Source organism: Passer montanus, unplaced genomic scaffold, assembly GCF_014805655.1.
Source record: "Passer montanus isolate IOZ18808 unplaced genomic scaffold, ASM1480565v1 scaffold51, whole genome shotgun sequence".
In the NCBI taxonomy this organism is placed as follows: domain Eukaryota; kingdom Metazoa; phylum Chordata; class Aves; order Passeriformes; family Passeridae; genus Passer; species Passer montanus.
Genome location: NW_024370041.1, coordinates 2,613,559 through 2,631,329, shown reverse-complemented (window position 1 = coordinate 2,631,329; position 17,771 = coordinate 2,613,559). Strand labels below are relative to the sequence as shown.

At 40.6% G+C, this 17,771-nt stretch overlaps 1 long non-coding RNA gene across 7 annotated transcripts in view; it reads right to left on the bottom strand.

The window, feature by feature from the left end:
- LOC120509395 overlaps positions 1 to 9,355 on the bottom strand; it is a 28,789-nt gene extending 19,434 nt beyond the window's left edge. For 4 of the 7 annotated variants that reach the window (XR_005629244.1, XR_005629245.1, XR_005629246.1 and 1 more), the window contains exon 1: positions 9,222 to 9,343. This is a non-coding gene — a long non-coding RNA (uncharacterized LOC120509395). Of the gene's footprint in view, positions 1 to 9,221 lie in introns of all 7 variants that reach the window. The other 3 variants (XR_005629248.1, XR_005629249.1, XR_005629250.1) reach the window with 1 other exon arrangement.
- Positions 9,356 to 17,771: the final 8,416 nt, after the last annotated feature.

The following is a 17,771-nucleotide window of genomic DNA, read 5'->3' as shown; positions in this document are numbered from 1 at the left end:
TAAGTTATCTTCTTTGGGCCTGGTTTTACTGAGAGATGCTCTTCAGCCACATGCAGAAAGGCTGTTTCTGAGAGAAAATGTGAACAACAGGGGACTTTTCTGCTCTCACATCTGTGGGAGCTCATTGGAGTCGACTGAGCCTACTGCTGTAGATTTTGGCTCTGCAGAGTCTGTTAAAGCCCATTTTGTCTGTGTGGCCTAAGTTTTCATTACAAAACTCTAGAGACCTGGTTTGGAAATCGTTGATTCATGTGAATTTTCCTGCTGAAGAGCAGTCCTGCAGAAAGATGTCTTTTATTTTCCTTTCCCCATTCACCTCTTTCCCTGTAGGACCACATGCTACACCCTGGAGAAGCAGAAGAACAGTCCTTGCTCCCCCAAGGCTTTTTCATCCTCAGCAGACAAGTTAAGTCAAAATCTACAAGAGATTTCTACTGTCTTTCCCAGCCTTTGATGAGTCTCAGGTTGGGTTGGGAAGCCACGAGGAGCAAACCCAGCTCCCAAGACCTTCCCCTACCCTCCAGCCTCACTGCATGCTCATGGAGTGGTGGGACCATGGAAGTCCCTGCCTTGTTAGGAAGTCCACAATCTTCTCCTTTCTTGTTCTGTCCTGAAACTCGATGTTCCTGACACAGTGATGCCACTTGACATTACTGATCCCTCCTAAACACCTGCTATCAAATGCATCAAATCTTTTCTTGTCAGCTTGCGTAATGCCCCAGGTCTTTGCAGCATCGAGCAAAACTGATACCACACAGCTGTTGTAGAGCCTTATTTTTTGTTTTGCGGACATGTCACTGCCCCATGCTTTTGCCCTTGAATTTATTTGCATTGATATTCACCTTATACTGGTCAGGCTTGAAAGGACACTGGATGAAGTCCAGGCAGAGTGGTCCAGATCACTGGAAATGGGGATAAAATGAGAACCCTGCCATGGTTGCGACTGACCTCAGAGAGGAAGGACAAAGCCACTATTTCCTTTCCTCAATAGACTCAAAGCCATCATTTAATCAAGAGCTTTGATGTTTTTTTCTAGTGAAAGCTTCTATTTTTAGGACTTTTCTTTTAAGGTGATCACTGGCCTTTGGGCTCACCAAAGATGAGCCAGAGGATTTTCAATTCTCATTAATAGCTGGTCATATATTCATGAATACCTCCAGGAAAGGGAGACAGAATGCAGAGGATCTTAAATAATGTGTTAAGAATGAGGTATGGGTTTTCTTTTTCAGAAGCAAAAATTTGTGATGTTACTGAATTTACTGATGTTCTGCACAAAAATTTAGAAGGAAAATAACACAGAGAAAAAAAATTGAAATTAAGAACTCTGTGCATAATTGTTTTCATTTCTCCAGAGATAGTAAGACCATTTATCACAATTTTTAAAATACTTTCTGACTTTGTAAGGGTTAACTAAAGAATGTAAAAGAAAGCAGACATAGCTCAATCCTCTTGATTTTTAAATTAACCTTTCCTGATTTATTTTGTTTTCTGTTAAATCTTTCTTTGTCTGAGTAAGTGTGAAATAATAGAAAGGTGTGTGTACATTCCTCCATAATATTGAAATAATTTGTAACAAATGTAAAAAAAAAATTAAAATCTGAAAAAGGCTAAAGCTGTGTAGAGTATATTTTTCTTTTATGCAAGTTCAGGAAACCTCGACATGGCACACAACCAGTCCATTTGGGGTACAACATATATTCAGTCAAGGTAAGATTATGTGACAAAATAAAGAAAAGTTCCTTCCTAAAATTATAGAATTATAGAATGGAAAAAAATATTGATGCTATGTGATCTGGACATAGAAGCTTATAGTAAGCACAGGCCACAAAAAAAATTAACCTATTCTTCAGAATTGAAGAGGATAATAATAATAATAACAATAACAATAACAATAATAATGTGAAAATATAAGTTAAAATAATATTGAAAATATAGATATTAAAAGTAGAAAAATACTGAAAAGTAATAAGCAATTTAAACATAATTATGTGGTTACATTTTATTTATATAACATGTTGGTGTGATAATATAAATTTAATAATACTCTTCTTCTGATATAATATAGTAATATAATAAGTCTTTTTATTACATATTAATAGAATAATTGTAATAATACATCAATTATATACTTTAGAAATATTGGAACAAGTATATAAGAATAATTTTATTTGAGTAGTTCTATATTGCTAATTTTAAATTATAACATTTTTGCATAACATAACACTACATACATTATATATAAAATTGTTAGCAATTGAATGTAGGAATAAATTCTACATTTGGCACTCCCACCTTTCTGGCAATTATTATAAGGCTGTATAAAATTTTGGTGTAGTTTAATTCTTTTCCTGCTTATTAAAAGTCAAGTGAAAATAAAACTATCCTGTATCAGATTATAATTTATAATTTTCACCTAACTTTTATTAATTTAGACCAGGTTCAACCTTTATGAGAATCCTGAAATATTTTTATCTTCCACAGAAATAACTTTAACATGAAAGTAAGGCACAAAATAATTAATACATTCAACAGTTCAACATGTGAATCTTTACTGTGACCATTTTTCACTTTGCTTGTTCCACATGTCTAAAAATTTTACATATCTAAAAATATATAAATAAAATTAAATATAAAAAGCACATTTGAAAAGCTATTCCTTAATTGCTAGGTAGTTAAATGAATTTAAGTAGAAAATTATTCCAGTCTGATCTACAAAACCTCTGTAGAGCAAAGATTTCCATTCACAGGGGCAGATATTGTAACTTTTGTTGCTGTTTCTAGATTTTAGTGCCAATGAAGACAGAAGAAATAGATTAATCATGACTGTAAGAGTAAAATCTGACCATAATCAGATATCAGTTTTTGTAATTTTTTTTTTCTGGAAAAATCTCTTATCTAGAGATTCAAAAGATTTGCTTCTTTAAAGTTAATAACTTAAAAAAAAATCTTTATCAGAATTTTAAAAGTTGTTTGGCCACTTGATTTGCAATTTTTAGTAGCATTTGTTAAGGGGAAAAATATTAATTTCACCGCAAGAAATAAATAATATGAATTACCAGTACTGCAACTCTGATTTGCAAATAAGTACACATTCTTCCTCTGTAAATAGTGTGCTTTTTAAAATAAAAGCCATATTAATTTTTCACCTCTACCATGTTTTCTTTACAAAATGGATCTCTTGTTAATTAATTCTGTAATTCTTAAATCCCACCTTAGCTGAATTTGCTTTGAACCCGATAGTAGCACCGTAATGACAAAGAATATTTTAAAAGCTTTAAAATGTGGGCTGGACACTGCACAGAACGTGTCCCTTAATAGCAGCAGTGACAGGAGATAAAGGTGCCTTTCAACTGTCTTTTTATTTTGCGAAGACAATGTCAAATGAACTGAAAGGGGACAAATTGACAATGGGTCTTTGTGTGTCTGAGGCCAAAATTTCTGGGGAATGAGCAAACAAATTCTGAGCAGGAGTTACCTGTGCAAAGAGCAATAACCCAGGTGATTTTAACTACAGCTTCAATAACATGCAACATTATATTTCTTCACTGTAAATAATGAGGAATTTTGTGTTTTGATTTTTCACCCCTCTGCTTAATTTTTTTTTTTTTTATTTGAAGACTTGGATATGGCCAGAAAGAGCAGCACATGCCTGGCCCAACTTGGATGCCAAGATCACCCTTAGTCTGGAAAGAGGTCTTTGCATCCAGCAGGGCTGGGGACTAATTCAGCCTAGAGAAGACAGCAGATAGACAAGATAAATCCCACCCCAAAATGAGGGAGAAGCACAGTGAAAATGATACAGTAGGTCAATGAAAAGACACCTCAGTCTCCAGTTCTGGAGGATGACTGAGCTGAAGTAAATGCTCCACCAGTGAGATGAAGGTGAAGCCCTGGGAACATGAGGCTTCATCAGCCCAAGAGTGGGCAAACCTTACTGCCATCAGAAAAAACTTTGACTTCTTGCAGAAATCAGTTTGGATACACGTAGACATATGGACACTATGTGCAGAATGAAAAAATTGATCTAGAATAACACTAAAAGAATATTTCTGTGTGAGGAATGCAACGTTGCCCAGCTGAACTGTTCCCCAGGGCACGGGCAGTATGGACAGGGCTCCTCTGCAGGGGCTGCTGACCAAAAGGGTGCTTGGCTGAATCACTGCCCTCCTCCTCATGGGATGTCCTGCCAGCTTTGATCTCCAGATCCGATGTTCCCGTGGCTGAGCAGCTGCTCACAGGGAATTTTCCAAGAGGGCTCTTGTCTCTGAGCTCGTTAGCCCTTCCTTTGGTTCTGAAGCAGCCAAGCCCCAGTGACATTTACTGCTGGTTGAAAAACCCCACCCGTTACTTGGCTCTTCCAGTGGAGGATGAGATTAAGAAATTCATGGCATAATACAGCCTTGTGGTGGCTGGATGGATAGCTGGAGTGACTTGGGGAATAATGCCATGTGTGACAATTTTGACTTTACACTTTGCACAAGAAGCCTGGTGAGAGAGAGGCAGATAAATGGGGTTATCAGCTATGACACAAAACTTGGTCTTGAAGTTGTTTTATTTCCATGTGAACAAGGCCATAACATGTTCAGGCAGGTATCACCCACTTAAGCAAAATATAAAGCTTCACTAGCTTTCAAACTTTGTCTTCTGTCTATCCCAAATAGGAATATTTTAATGTAGTTTTTAGGGTTTTTTTTTTTAAATTTACCTGCGAGCTCCAAAGGGAAGTACTACAAAACATCCCCCACAGGCAAACATGATTGATGGATTGAAAAGAAATGCTGCAAAAATAGGTCCTAAGGTACTGTAGCAGAGGAAAGTTCAATGAAAATTTAACTGAAGCAACGGGAACAGAAGATGTCAATGCAGAAAAAAACCCCTGCCATCCGGATAAAGCAGCTCAGTACATCTTTACTTACTGATACACCATGGATTAAGCTGGATAGAAATATGGATCTCCAGCTCCCTATCCAAACTCTACTTTCCCTGTTCAGTATCCCACAGTCCCGAAATTTAACTGAAGCAACGGGAACAGAAGATGTCAATGCAGAAAAAAAACCCCTGCCATCCGGATAAAGCAGCTCAGTACATCTTTACTTACTGATACACCATGGATTAAGCAAGATAGAAATATGGATCTCAGCTCCACACCCATACTCTTCTTTCCCTATTCAGCATACCACAGCCCCATACCCACCAGTGTCCTCTCCCTGTGCCAAAGATGTCAGCAAGAGCTGAACCTTGGCTTTGCTCCATTCCAAAAGTCCCATGGGACTGAGAGAGGAGCAGAAACTGGCTACTGTCCTGGACTGAGAAGAAAGCCCTGAGGTCTGAAGGAGCAGATTTGGTGCCGTTGCTCTTAAATGCTGGAGACACCAGGGTCTGCAGTGCAGACTCTGGAGACATGGTAGAGGAATTATGTTCTGTGAGTTCTGCCCTGCAGAGCTTACTCAGGTTGACAGACTCATTAACAACAATTAACATCCCATTTCCAGGCAAGACTTGTAAAAGTACCAAAGTAATCACTGACTCAAAGCTGAAGTAACATTTAAAAATCAGTTTTCCTGCACATCCAAGCTAAACAAACCAGATCTGAGTTTCTACAGACACTCAGTAGTCTCATGTGCTGTTTCTGGGCAACAGGGAGGCTGTTACACAAACAACCTTGCTACAACTTCCAGTGGGCTGAAAACAGGCTTTTTCAAACCATTGCTGAATGGCTCCCAATTGCATTTTGCCTCCCTGGTTATTTATTGTTTTGCATTAGGTGACCCTGCTAGCAGTGTGGCATTGAGTGGAGAACATCAAAAGGAGAGTCAGAAGTTATCACAGCTCTTATCTCATGGCCAACATAATTTCCCAACCACTGCACATCTGCCTTGCATTTTGTGAATTTTAGCACATTGAAATCATTGTGGCTCAGAAAAGCTTTTCTGGAGCCTGCTTGGTTGGTTTACACTCAGATCACTGCTGGTTCACATCCTGCTCCCCACGAGCTCTAGTACTTGAGTTACTCTGCACATCTGAGCAGTGCCACTGACACAGGGGGAATGTCTGAGCGTCTGCAAGCCCCAGACCCTAAAGCTGAAGTGAGGTTGAAAAGCACCAGCAAAAAGGGCTCAGAGAGAAGGAAGGGCAGGACAAAACACAGTAAGTAGTGAACAAGTTCAGTCTGTGAAATCTAGTGTGGCTATTTAAATTCTTTTAATAAAACAGTAAGGAACTTTTTGCAGAACAGGTAAGAGAAAAGACAGAAGGAAATACCAGCCTTGAATCAAATTACATAATTCTTTCGTGATTGCAATAAGTAATCTGTGGTGGAAATTAATAAAAATGCAACAAGGGAACTAAGCAAGGAAAAAAAATAGTCATGATAATGGGACAATTCTGCAGCATTGACCTGAAGATGTTGCTAAACTGGTCGACACTGATTTTAGACACCCGCTACCACCTACAGCAGGTTAAAAATAAAATATTACAAAGTTTGGGTTTTGGAGGGAGAACAGCAGCAGTTGAAACACAGCAGTTTGTACACACGAGGCTGGAAAGCAGTTTGGGACAGGGATTTTTGTTGTGATATATATCTGCACCTGAACCGTATTACCAAGAAATATTAAGTCATGAAAAGCTGGTTAAAAAAAAATAAAATCAATTTTTTGTAAATAATGCTGTTGAAGACCTGCATGTTCAGGAGTACTGTTGCTCATTCAGAGTCTAATTTGAGTTTCCAAGGTCAGAGACAGAGCAAAATAAACCCTTCCATTACCTCGGGCAGCCTGCAGTGAAATACAAGGGTGACTTGCTTTTGACCTGCTGGTCTCGATTTTGGCGTGATGCCCTGATTTGAGTGACTCACTTGTATTCTACAAAAATACAGTTTCTGGTCGTTGGGTGATTAACTGTTTGTCCTGCTGCAGTCCTTCCTACTCACCCTCAGTCCCACACTCCAGGGTGGCAGGAGGCATGAACTGGAAATTTGCTGGAACACCGTCAGCAAACCCAGCACCCTGTGACTTGCATATCCTAAAACCACAGTGTAGTTTAATTTAAATTAAAAACCCACACTTTCTCTTTCAATCTGAATGATTGGCATAATACAGACACTGAGGAGTTAATGCTGAATGTGGCTCTGGATGGTGTCAGAGCCTTCTATATCCCATCCTGTGTCACTTTGGTGTTTCTGAGTCCCCCATTTGAGAGCCTCTGGGGCTGGAGCTGATGAGCACAAGCAAAATCTCAGCTCCTGGCATCAGCAATTGCCAGAGAAACCCAGCGAGATGGGAACAGGGAGAGCAACAGTCTTCCAGAGGGGAAAACGCCTGTGTGTCCAGCTGAAATGCTTTGCAGCAGCTTTCAGGCTTCGACAGGGAAGTGTGAGGGAGTCTGGGGGGATCGACTTCACCTCTCTTCTGACCCCAGACAGCCACTGATGTGTTTGTGCAGAACGGCCCAAACGAGCCCACTGCAATCTTGTGAGGTTTCTTTCCAGGGGGAGCAGCAATCTTGGTGGCTCCATGCTCTGGGGATCACGTCTGGATGCCCCAAGGGACTGAACATCAAATCTTTGAGTAATCGGGGCTCAGCAGAGCCAAGCAAATTCAAATCCTTTCATTTCTTTGTTTGGAGGGTTCCCCATTAGCACAGATCCAAGGCACTGCCTGGTTTAGGTGAGAAACTGCCAGTTTCTGTGCATGGGCATAGACCTTCAAGACCTAATCAACATTCCAAAAATTAGATATTCTCTTACTATCTATTATTTTCTTTCCACTTTGTGGGGTTTTTCTAATGCCATAATTTTGTTTCTGAAAATCACACTGTTATTTAACTGTTTAGAATTGGTTTGTACCCATGAATACAAATCTCTTATCTATTTCCATATTATCTGAGGTATTCATAAGTTTAAAATCTTAAATTATTAATTACTTTGTCAACACAACATCTCAGATGTGACTGAATAGCTGAAATACACATTTAAAATTAGGACACTTCAGGGCTCTTTAACCCCTGTCTGGGCTCTCCTTCTCCTTTAGTAACGGTGCCCAGCAGGTTGCTATAACTTTTTTCACTTCTTTTTTTTTTTAAATTTATTTTGCAGAACTTCAATAATTTATTTCTTAAAATGTTAGTGTGCAGCTTAATTTATTAACTTTCCTTTGGGTGATGGAACACAAACTGTGATCGCTTACTGAGCCTGGTAATCAAATATAATTTGAACATAATGTGGCCTCAAAATTAATAGCCCCGAAACAAATAAGAATAACAGACTCTAAAAAAATTACCAGAATAGGAGCACAGCAGGGTCTGTTTAAATGTGTCTTTTAAAAAATTGCATACTAATAATCCTATTATTCAATGGAAAAAAAAATAGTATCTTTCTATTTATTATATGCTCTGGAAAGCCACAGCCTTTTACAATGCTGCTTCTCACAAATCACTTCAGTATAATGACGTTACTGTACATTTCATCTCACATTTGAGTAAATATGTTTATTTCATCCTGGAGAGAGATTTTATTTTAACTTCAAAATTATAATTTCTTAGAAGTCTGTCACAGAACAACATGAGCTCTGCCAAATGGAAATACATACCCACCCCCCTGCCGTATGTTTAAAAATTAAGGATTTTTTCCTCCAGTGCAGAAAAATACTTATTTATTCTGACAAAGAAGCGAAGGACAGCAATCAGAGACAGTAAAGTTAACTGCTGCCTGAAGTCATAAACATCTGGTGGCTATTTTAATTGCATTGTGAACTAACCACCAAATCCTCCACTAAAGAAAAAAATATTTCCCCTGTGAAATACTGTATTTTAGAATTCTTCTCTTCTGAATCAATGTCAGACCTGATTACAGCACAATGAAGTCTGTGTTTCATGCCTGCATCTTCTTGAAAACACCACACATGCTTGCTACAATTGCAGGCTTACTCAAAGCATCTCATGCAGAAAAATTTTTCAGGTTACTTCTGCAAACACTGACTTAGAGATAAAATATAATGCTTAAATCACTGTAGTTTGTTTGCAAGTAACTTAGATCAGTACATCTGCATAGAAATGCTGGATGTTAGAAAGCACACAGATAACCACACAAGCACACAAATTCGTGTATATGAGATGTGTGTGAACATATATGCATACACACACACAAAAAATGCAGATATTCATACATATATATGCATATACATGTATATATAAGAGGAATTTAAGTAAGTAGTAATACAACCTACCTAAATGTGAACAGAAATTGTTGTTAATAAAATACTTGCATGAGTTGTACGGGGACCTTCTAAATGTCTGTGCTTCCTGGGGAGACTAAATGACCTCTTTTTTACAGATACCAAGATCAAAGCTCTTGGTTTAGATACTCCAGCTGTCCCTCTCGTTGGCATTTGACATGCTACCCGGTCCATTTAAAATCAGGGGGCATGTAAACATTTTAACCCTTGGCAGCAGTATCTGAGAAAGATGCTGGCAATAAATGGTCGTAACTGCCTGGGCCAAATCACATTTGGTGTCCTCCCTTTGAAGTCCATGCAGGCACTGTACCCTATGGTTTTGACAAAGAGCCAAGTCCAAAAAAAGGATGTAGGCTCTGAAGCTGTCCGGATGTGGACTCTGGGATCCAGAGTGGCTCCGTGCTGCTGAACAGTTGCCTCCGAGCTCGCTGCAGGACTCCCTGCCTGACCTTGGAGGATTTTTTGCCTTGGCTCTGCTCTGGTGCACTCCCTGCATTGCCCCGGCTCTCAAATCCCAGTGTTTTTGTACAAGCACAGGGGCACCTTCATTCCTCGTAAAGCCTCCTTTGGTGGGTGTACACGGGGGTAACACATGCTGATAGGATTAGACCCTGCTCTGAATTTAGTCACAGCTATTTATTTTATTCTTTTTTTTTAACCATTGCCACAGGAGGGTGCCATTTTTCTGTTTAAGCTCCAGTTGAGCCCTGGGGTTCAAATGGTCTGGATCCATTGTGCCCCAGGAGAGCAGGAGGTGATGGATGTGAGCCCAGGACAGGTGTCCTTGCATGCCCACACCCTTCCCACCAAAGCCAGGTCAGGTCCGTGGAGACAGATAAACAAACAGCATCAACAAGATCCCATGGGTAAAATTGTTATTTCTGGTCCTCACCAGCAAGTTGTTTTCTGTCACATTTTTAGAAAAGAGAGATGGCAATGGAAAACCAGGACCCTTCTCTTCTGCAGCCGTGCTTTGAAAGAGTGAGTCTTTCCTCTCTCTCTCTTTCCAGTCTTTGGAGAAACAGTGGTGAACCCCATCTTATTTGACTCCAGAAAGTATGTGGCTTCTGCACTAGGTACCCATGGCCTGGGGAAATGATGAGCTTCACCACTTTACCCAGATAAAGTGTGTCTCATGGGTCTGTGTCTGGCCTGAATGCCATTCTCCCATGCTGAGAGTCCAGTTGCTTGACCCACCTTCATTTTGGGTTCAGGCACTTAAATAAGTTGTCCCTTAAAATGCCAAAGTGTTTAAAGTGCCCCAGGGCAGCTGTGCAGCACCAGCTGTGGTGCAAAGGCAGTGAGGCAGGCTGATGTGACACGGTAATCAGAAGTTAGAGCAGATCTGGCACACAGATGCCTCATAAGGTGATGCAGAACTTGTTCAACACCACATATTGCCATGGGGAAGAGGAGAAGGGCACTGCAGGCAGGGGTGCATCCCTCCCAGAGACACCTTCGTGGTAAGGAGGGTGCTGAGAAGCCAGCTCTGGTGGTTGTTGTCTGGCACTGGAGTGGGAAGCTGGGTGAGTCCACAGGAACTGGTCCTCAGGGGAAAACCTGGGAACTCATTTCCTCCTTGAAGAACAGTTGGTGTAGTCAGCTGAAATGGCAGAAATAATGACAGTGGCAGAGCCCCAGGATTTTCCCTTCTTTAACTACCAAACAGTTTCTGCTGCATCCACTTATTTGGTTTCTCCAAACATCTCCAGATGTTCTCTCTCCTGAACATCTGAGTTTCAGGCCCATCCCCCTCCTTGCTCCTCCTGGTGCCATTTTCCTTGTGGACAGACACTTCCATGAAGGATTTGCCTCTGCAATGCCTGGACAGCAAACATCCCAATTCATCTGTCCCTGCCCCTTTGCCCCTCAGGTCTCTGTGGGAAGCAGTCAGGCACCCTCAGGAGCATCCCTGTGCCTGAGACCTGATGTCTATGAGTAAATTCAGGAGCAACCCCTGAATCTCAGAGCAAACAAGGCCAGCTGCTCTGTGCCCATGCTGCTCTCCTTCCAGTTCTTACTTTCAGGGATTCATCCAAGGTGGAAGCTGCTTCAGCCCTGGACATGGCTTCCCATGACATGCTCACAGCTGCTCAGGCTCTGGTGGCTCCTCCATTGTTAAATACACAAAACTACACTCAGAGGTGAATTAGCAATATTTAAGTCAAACTGACTGCAAATGTCTTACGGCACATTTGAGTATTTAAAGGCAGTGGCAGGCACTATGCACAGCAAATAAAGGTATTCATGCCATTCTAAGTAGTGGAGAACACATTTGCATTCAACATCTATTGTCAGGAATCATGTGAGCATTTTATAACAATAGAGATCTCAGCAAATGTGATCTAAGGGGGTTGTTGAAAGGGGAAACTATAAAATAACGCTAAACTCTGAAGTTTTTCCCCCAATTATTCTTTCTCACAGAACAGCAGCCATTAAAGTGTCTTGCTAAATATGTGGCCTTTAAATAAGCACCCACTTACCCTGGGCTTAATATTAAAATTTACTCTGGCTTAGTATTATTTTAAATTTAGGTTTCTACAAAGAGATAAAACAATCTAACTACACTGTTTCAGAGTTTAAACAAATACACTTGGAGCTGCAGTGGCAGGATTTGGTTGTTATTAACTGATTGTATCAGTGCATTTATTTACACTTCCAGATGATGTTACAGAAAACTATTGGGGAAGGATTTCCTAATAGTGCAAGCATAGATGGAGATACTGAAAGAAAAAATGTCCAGAATTTCTATAATTAATGCAGAGTTGACTGTAGGTGTTTGTGGTCAAGGAATTGAAGAAATCAATGTAATACCTTGAATATTAGTGCTGTTTGAGAATCACTAGCTAACCAGAAAGGCTGAAACCTGGATTCCAAGCGTACCAATCCTGCACTCCCTATCAGTTGCTGATATGGATCACTGGTCACAGCTCTAATTGCCTGATTACACAAAAGCTCTCTGCAAAATCAAGACTAAGCCTCTACAAAGTAGGAGCTGCAGTTCCTAGTGACTGGCTCCAACCAGAGCTTCAAAGTTCATATAGAGTCACCAAAATTGAATTTGCAGCCTGAAAAGAAAAACTTGGGGGATTTGTCCTGTGCATTTATGGAGTCTGAAGGAATAATGAATAGGACTTGAACAGTCAGATGAAACATTAATAGCCAGGGTGTAAATTGAGCAGCAGTGTATAGGAATATATTTTGTGTCTGGCTTCAAGTAAAAAAAGGATTTAGATCAGAATTTATCTCAAGTTTGGAAGATCAGCTTTTGATTTGCTGATAACAAAATTCAGATTAATTTCAGGAAAAATAATAGCATGAAGTAGCACGCCTCTGGAATATGATTTCACTGATGGGGCTGTAAGCTTGTTTTCTTTTTACCTCTTTCAAAACCAATTGAATTAACTGGTGCTGTACCTCCTTGCACGATAATCTCAAATTTAATTCTGCAGATGGCCTTGAGAAATCTTTTTGTCTGTTGCCTTGAAAACAGGAAGTAAAGTAGAGGCAGAGAAAGGGAAGTGTAATCAAAATTCCTGGTAGCAACTGAGGGTCTGAATATCAAACTCTTCATTGTCACAATTATTTAGAAAAAAGTCATCTCACTTCCAGTATGTGCTATGATGCTACATGGCAAAGGGTGGAATATCAGATCAGGAGAACAGAATGCATGCAATAAATTAGAATGTATGTAATAAATTAAAATGTATGTAATAAATCAGTCACATCAAGCACAAGAAGATTTTGTGTTCTATTTATTTTTAGCCCTATTTCAAGAGAGCTAAGGTATGTTGGAAAAGACCCTCAGAGTTTTCATGGACATTTCAGCAGACCAAGAGCAGAAGCCATTATAGCATGGCATCCTAATAAATTCTACCAAACCAATGGGTTTCTCCTTCTCCTTCTCCTTCTCCTTCTCCTTCTTTTGCAATTCAGAAAGAAGATAAATGAGTTAATGTAACAAGGAATAAAATTACTTTCCTGTAAATCTTTGATGACTTCTACTTTATGGAAAAAGACAAATGTAATTTGGGACAGCAGATTTGTATTAAAACTTGACCCTTTACAACTGGAATGTCCACAATGGGTGGCAGTTGAAAGATCTGTTTTATAACCCCAACACTTCTTTAACAGCCTTGCATGCAATAATTTCTGCATTCAATTTCCTGTACACGTGTACAACAGCTTGCCCAGGGGAATTGGGCTCCCCTACAATCCTTCTTCTTTTCCTGAGCATTTGCAATTTCTAGTTACTGGAGGAAAAAAAAAAAGGAAGAAAAAAAAATCCCATTAAAAAACCCTCACTGTAACACTTACTGTATTTATAAAGCAATGAACAAGTTTGCATTTCTTGCTTCCAGGGAAATGGAAAAGATCACAGCAAGATCCCACCAGGCTGTTCCACAACTCCAGTGGCTGGAGGACAAGCCCTCATTGTGAGAGCAAAGCTCTCCCTCAAAAAGGTGTATTCCCCTTTCACGTCTTCCAGATGAGAATGGAAGAGGAAGAGGAAAAACAAGAGTTAAACTCAGCCTTGCACCTATTGGGGATAGTCCTGAGCCAGCTTTGACAAGAAATGGTGAAGATGTCATTTGGTTTTAATATTTATCTTCTTTGCAGTAGTACTGGTCTGTAATGGCACACACTGTATAACTTAGAATTTATTATTTGGCATGGGAAATCATAAGGAAATCCTTTACTTAACAATGGAAAGTGTTTTCAGCCCATTTAATAACTGACACTTCCTTGTCTATTGTTGCTGGGTTTGATGTGGGAACTGCTGGAGGGAATCAGTAGCCCTGGCTTTGCTCAGAGGACTGACCAGACAACTGATAAATTTCCTCTGGCTGGGTAGTTCTTCAGAGTATTAAAAATAAATCAGCTACTGAACTAAATAAGGAAATTTTATGCATTTGGTTATCTCTGTTAACTAAAGCTCCAGGCTTTTGGAGCTGGCTTTTGGCAGGCGAGAAGCCTTAGTGCTTTCAGGAAAACCATTTATGCCCTGCTCTAGGCACGAGCCTCAGCCTCGCCAGGGCTTTGAAGGGACATTTCATGCAGGGCTTGTGGGCTGGAGGTCATCTGTCCTGGATGAGAATGCTCCCACCCAGGCACTGCCAGCAGATGGGATGGGAGTCACTCCATGGATGGAGGTCATCTATGTTTAAAGTCTGCGTGTGCATATAGCTCCCTGTCTACATGTATGAAACCCACAACATTTAACAGCTCCTCAGCCTGAAGTGTAATACAGGTGTTAAAGCTTTGAGCTAAGACAAGATCCATTTTTGGGCCTGCAACAGGCATCACCTCTGATTTTGGAACAGTCCCATTCTCCTGGAGCAAGCTAAGGACCAATACAGGTGTTAAAGCTTTGAGCTAAGACAAGATCCATTTTTGGGCCTGCAACAGGCATCACCTCTGATTTTGGAACAAGCTAAGGAGCAAGCTAAGGACTCTTTGCCCACTTTGGAATGAGGATGGTCTCCTGGATGGATCAGCATTGCACTGCAAGGGATTTGCAGGTGCAATTGTAGCATAGATGGTGGTAATAACTCCAGAAAATTAAACCCACTTTTTTTTTTTTTCCTACTTTTCTTCCTATTCTTTCAACAGACAATAGCCACCTTAAAAATTATTTTATCAGGAAATGCTGCTCACTGCACCCAAATACAACAAGTCCAACAAAGCAGTCAAGATATTAATCAATTTTTCCAATTCATTAAAGAAACCCAAACTTTGAGTTGTGTGGCAAAATAAACTCCCATCTGGATAATTTTTGTTGACACAATAGTGTACATTGTGTAGAGAAGCTGCCTTCTTTGATTTGTTTCATCCAGCAGTGAGGCAAATGGTTCTTAGCTCTCCAGCTGCATTATCAGGGAGAGCATTAGCATGGCTGCTGTGCCATTTATCTCCTGTGCCTCCTGACACATCCCTTGTCCTGCTGTCACAACAGATATTTCTGCAGCTGGAGACACTCTGCAGTGAGCACAGCAGCCCAGAGTAGGTGCCTCTGCTGCAAGAGGGGAGTGGGAGGCCTTGCACATCCTGAAAATAGAAAAGGTTGTTGTTTCCCCTTTAACTCCTGAGAAAGGAAGGGCACATGGACAGCACCCTTGACATCACAGACACTGCTTGTGCACCCAGGAAGGGCACCACTTAAGCACTCCTCATCAGTCTGAGCCAGAAGACCAGGAGCAGTATTATGCATGATTTTTAAAATTTTTTTCAGCATTTTGGCAGCTGTAAAACCACATAAGCTGTACAGTCAGATAATCACAAACTGATTGAGGGTGGAAAGGACCTCAGTAGATCACCTTGTCTGAATTCCTTGCTTGAGAAGCAGCACTTAGGGGTGGTTGCTCTGGCTCTGAATTGTGTCCAGACAACTTTTGAGTATCTCCAAAATTGGAGACACCAGAGTCCCTGGGCAACATGTGCCAGGCACCCTCACAGTAAAAAAGTGTTTCCTGATGTTCAGAGGGACCTTCCTGTGCTTCAGTTTGTGCCTGATGCCTCTCCCTCTTTTACCACCAAAATTATCCAGTCTGTCTTCTTTGCACCCTCTCTTCAGTTATTTATTTACATATTGATAAGAACCCCCAAGCCTTCTCTTCTTTAGGCTGAACAGTCCCATCCCTTGCAGCCTTCCCTCAGGAGAGATGCTCCAGCCTCTCGAGGATTTTCATGGCCCCTTCCTTTATCACCTCCAGTGTGTCCATGTCTCTCTTTCACTGAGGAGCCCAGAAGTGGACCCAGTTTTCCATGGTGACCTCACCAGTGCTGAGCAGAGGAAAAGATCTTTAAGAACCAGATGGTCCATTCTTCCCTTTCTTTATGCAGGCTTTCATTTGGTGCACTGCAATAATAGAAAGGCTCTAGAGTGCCAAAAACTTCTCTGTCCATAACACTTGCAAGTTGTCAGTCCTCTTGCTGTGAGCTTGTTTTTCTTGTCAAGGACAGCACTGACCACTTCTGCTGGCTAAAGAACTGCAGCACTTGGTGCCAGAGCAAACCTGCAACTGGATTAGTTACAGCTGTTGAGCCTTAACACCAAAAATCTCCCTTTGCAGAGGCACTGGAATACAGCACACATCCCTCCATTCTGCCCCATCACACCATCACACAGGTCAGCATTTCTGTGGTGGTATCCATGCAGTCAGTGTCAGCCCTCTGTGTTGTTTGGCTCAGCATCACCAACCCCTCCCCAAGTCCTTACAGCAGGGTCAGAATCCAAACTTGGGCGATATGGATATATTTTTTTTCAATTTGTTTTGCTATCCAAAACACGATTAATTGAAAGCTACATTCAGATGATCAACAAGCACATTTCCAGGATGGATGTGTAGGTAGTACAGCAGCAGAGCTGGCTGCTTTCTCACCAGCTCACCTGGAGCCACCAGAGCACTGAGGCTGCAATTCCATGAGGATCCAACTGCTGTCTCTACAGTTCTCACAACCTGAAGTGCACAGATTTGCCATACAACCATACAGATAGAAGATGTCAAGGTCTGAACCACCAATTTTATGTCACCAGCCAGGCAGTGTAGTGCTGAGAGAGAGTGGGCACATATTTACAGGTAGGTTACAGGTAGATTTAAAAAAAAAAAGGCAAAGAACCCACCATATCTTGATACAATTCTTTATTTCTGGCTTTAAAAAACAGTATCTTAAGCACTATGAATATATTGAGCAGACGATGTCCTGCGTAGGAAAGCAGCAGGAATTAAAATGCTTGAGTGAGTGACTGGCACTAAGCATCTTTTTGCTTCTCAGCCTAAAATGCTGTTGCTACAGGGGACTGACAGCAGACTTATTCTGGGAAACTATTTCTTTAGTTATTCTGAAGTGTTACATTTTGTTCTGGTTGTGGATGCATCAGTGAAATCAAAAGGGACAACCTGCCTTTTCCACAATAAATTAAACCCTAATGTCCTTTATAAAGCAATAGGGTGGGATGATGCAGGATTTAGCACAGTTGGGTTTATTTCACATTCCTTCTCAAATTCCTTATGTATTTATGAGCAAATCATCTTATTAGTATGAGACTTTATTGCCTAAAATATAAAAATATTTCCTGTCTCTACAATTCTTTGTGTCTCTTGTCTGTTCAGCTTGTAAAATTTCTCTGTGTAAATGCAGTGAGTAGTACCATTACCAGGATTTCCATATTAGATGGCAATCTGAACACTACTGCAACAATAACTGTAGCCAGCTCACATTAAATCACTGTATATTTGGTGTGGAAATGACAGTTTCAGTGGAATGAGGAGAGAAATTTATCCAAGAGTCTTTAGCAGTGGTTTAGACATGAATACCCTTTTTATGTAAAGCGATAGCTGGAAGGATTAAGATGGGGAGGTTAATCTTTCCTAACGGCTAACTCATTGTTTTCTCATGATTCCAAAATTCTTTGGTAAGAGACACGGTCTGGACAGCTCACCATTAGCAATTTTGGAATGGAAAGCTAACCGCAAAACAGTCAGAGCTGGAAATCTTGCAAAACTCACTCGAATACTGATTTCCTTCTGAGTCTTTTCT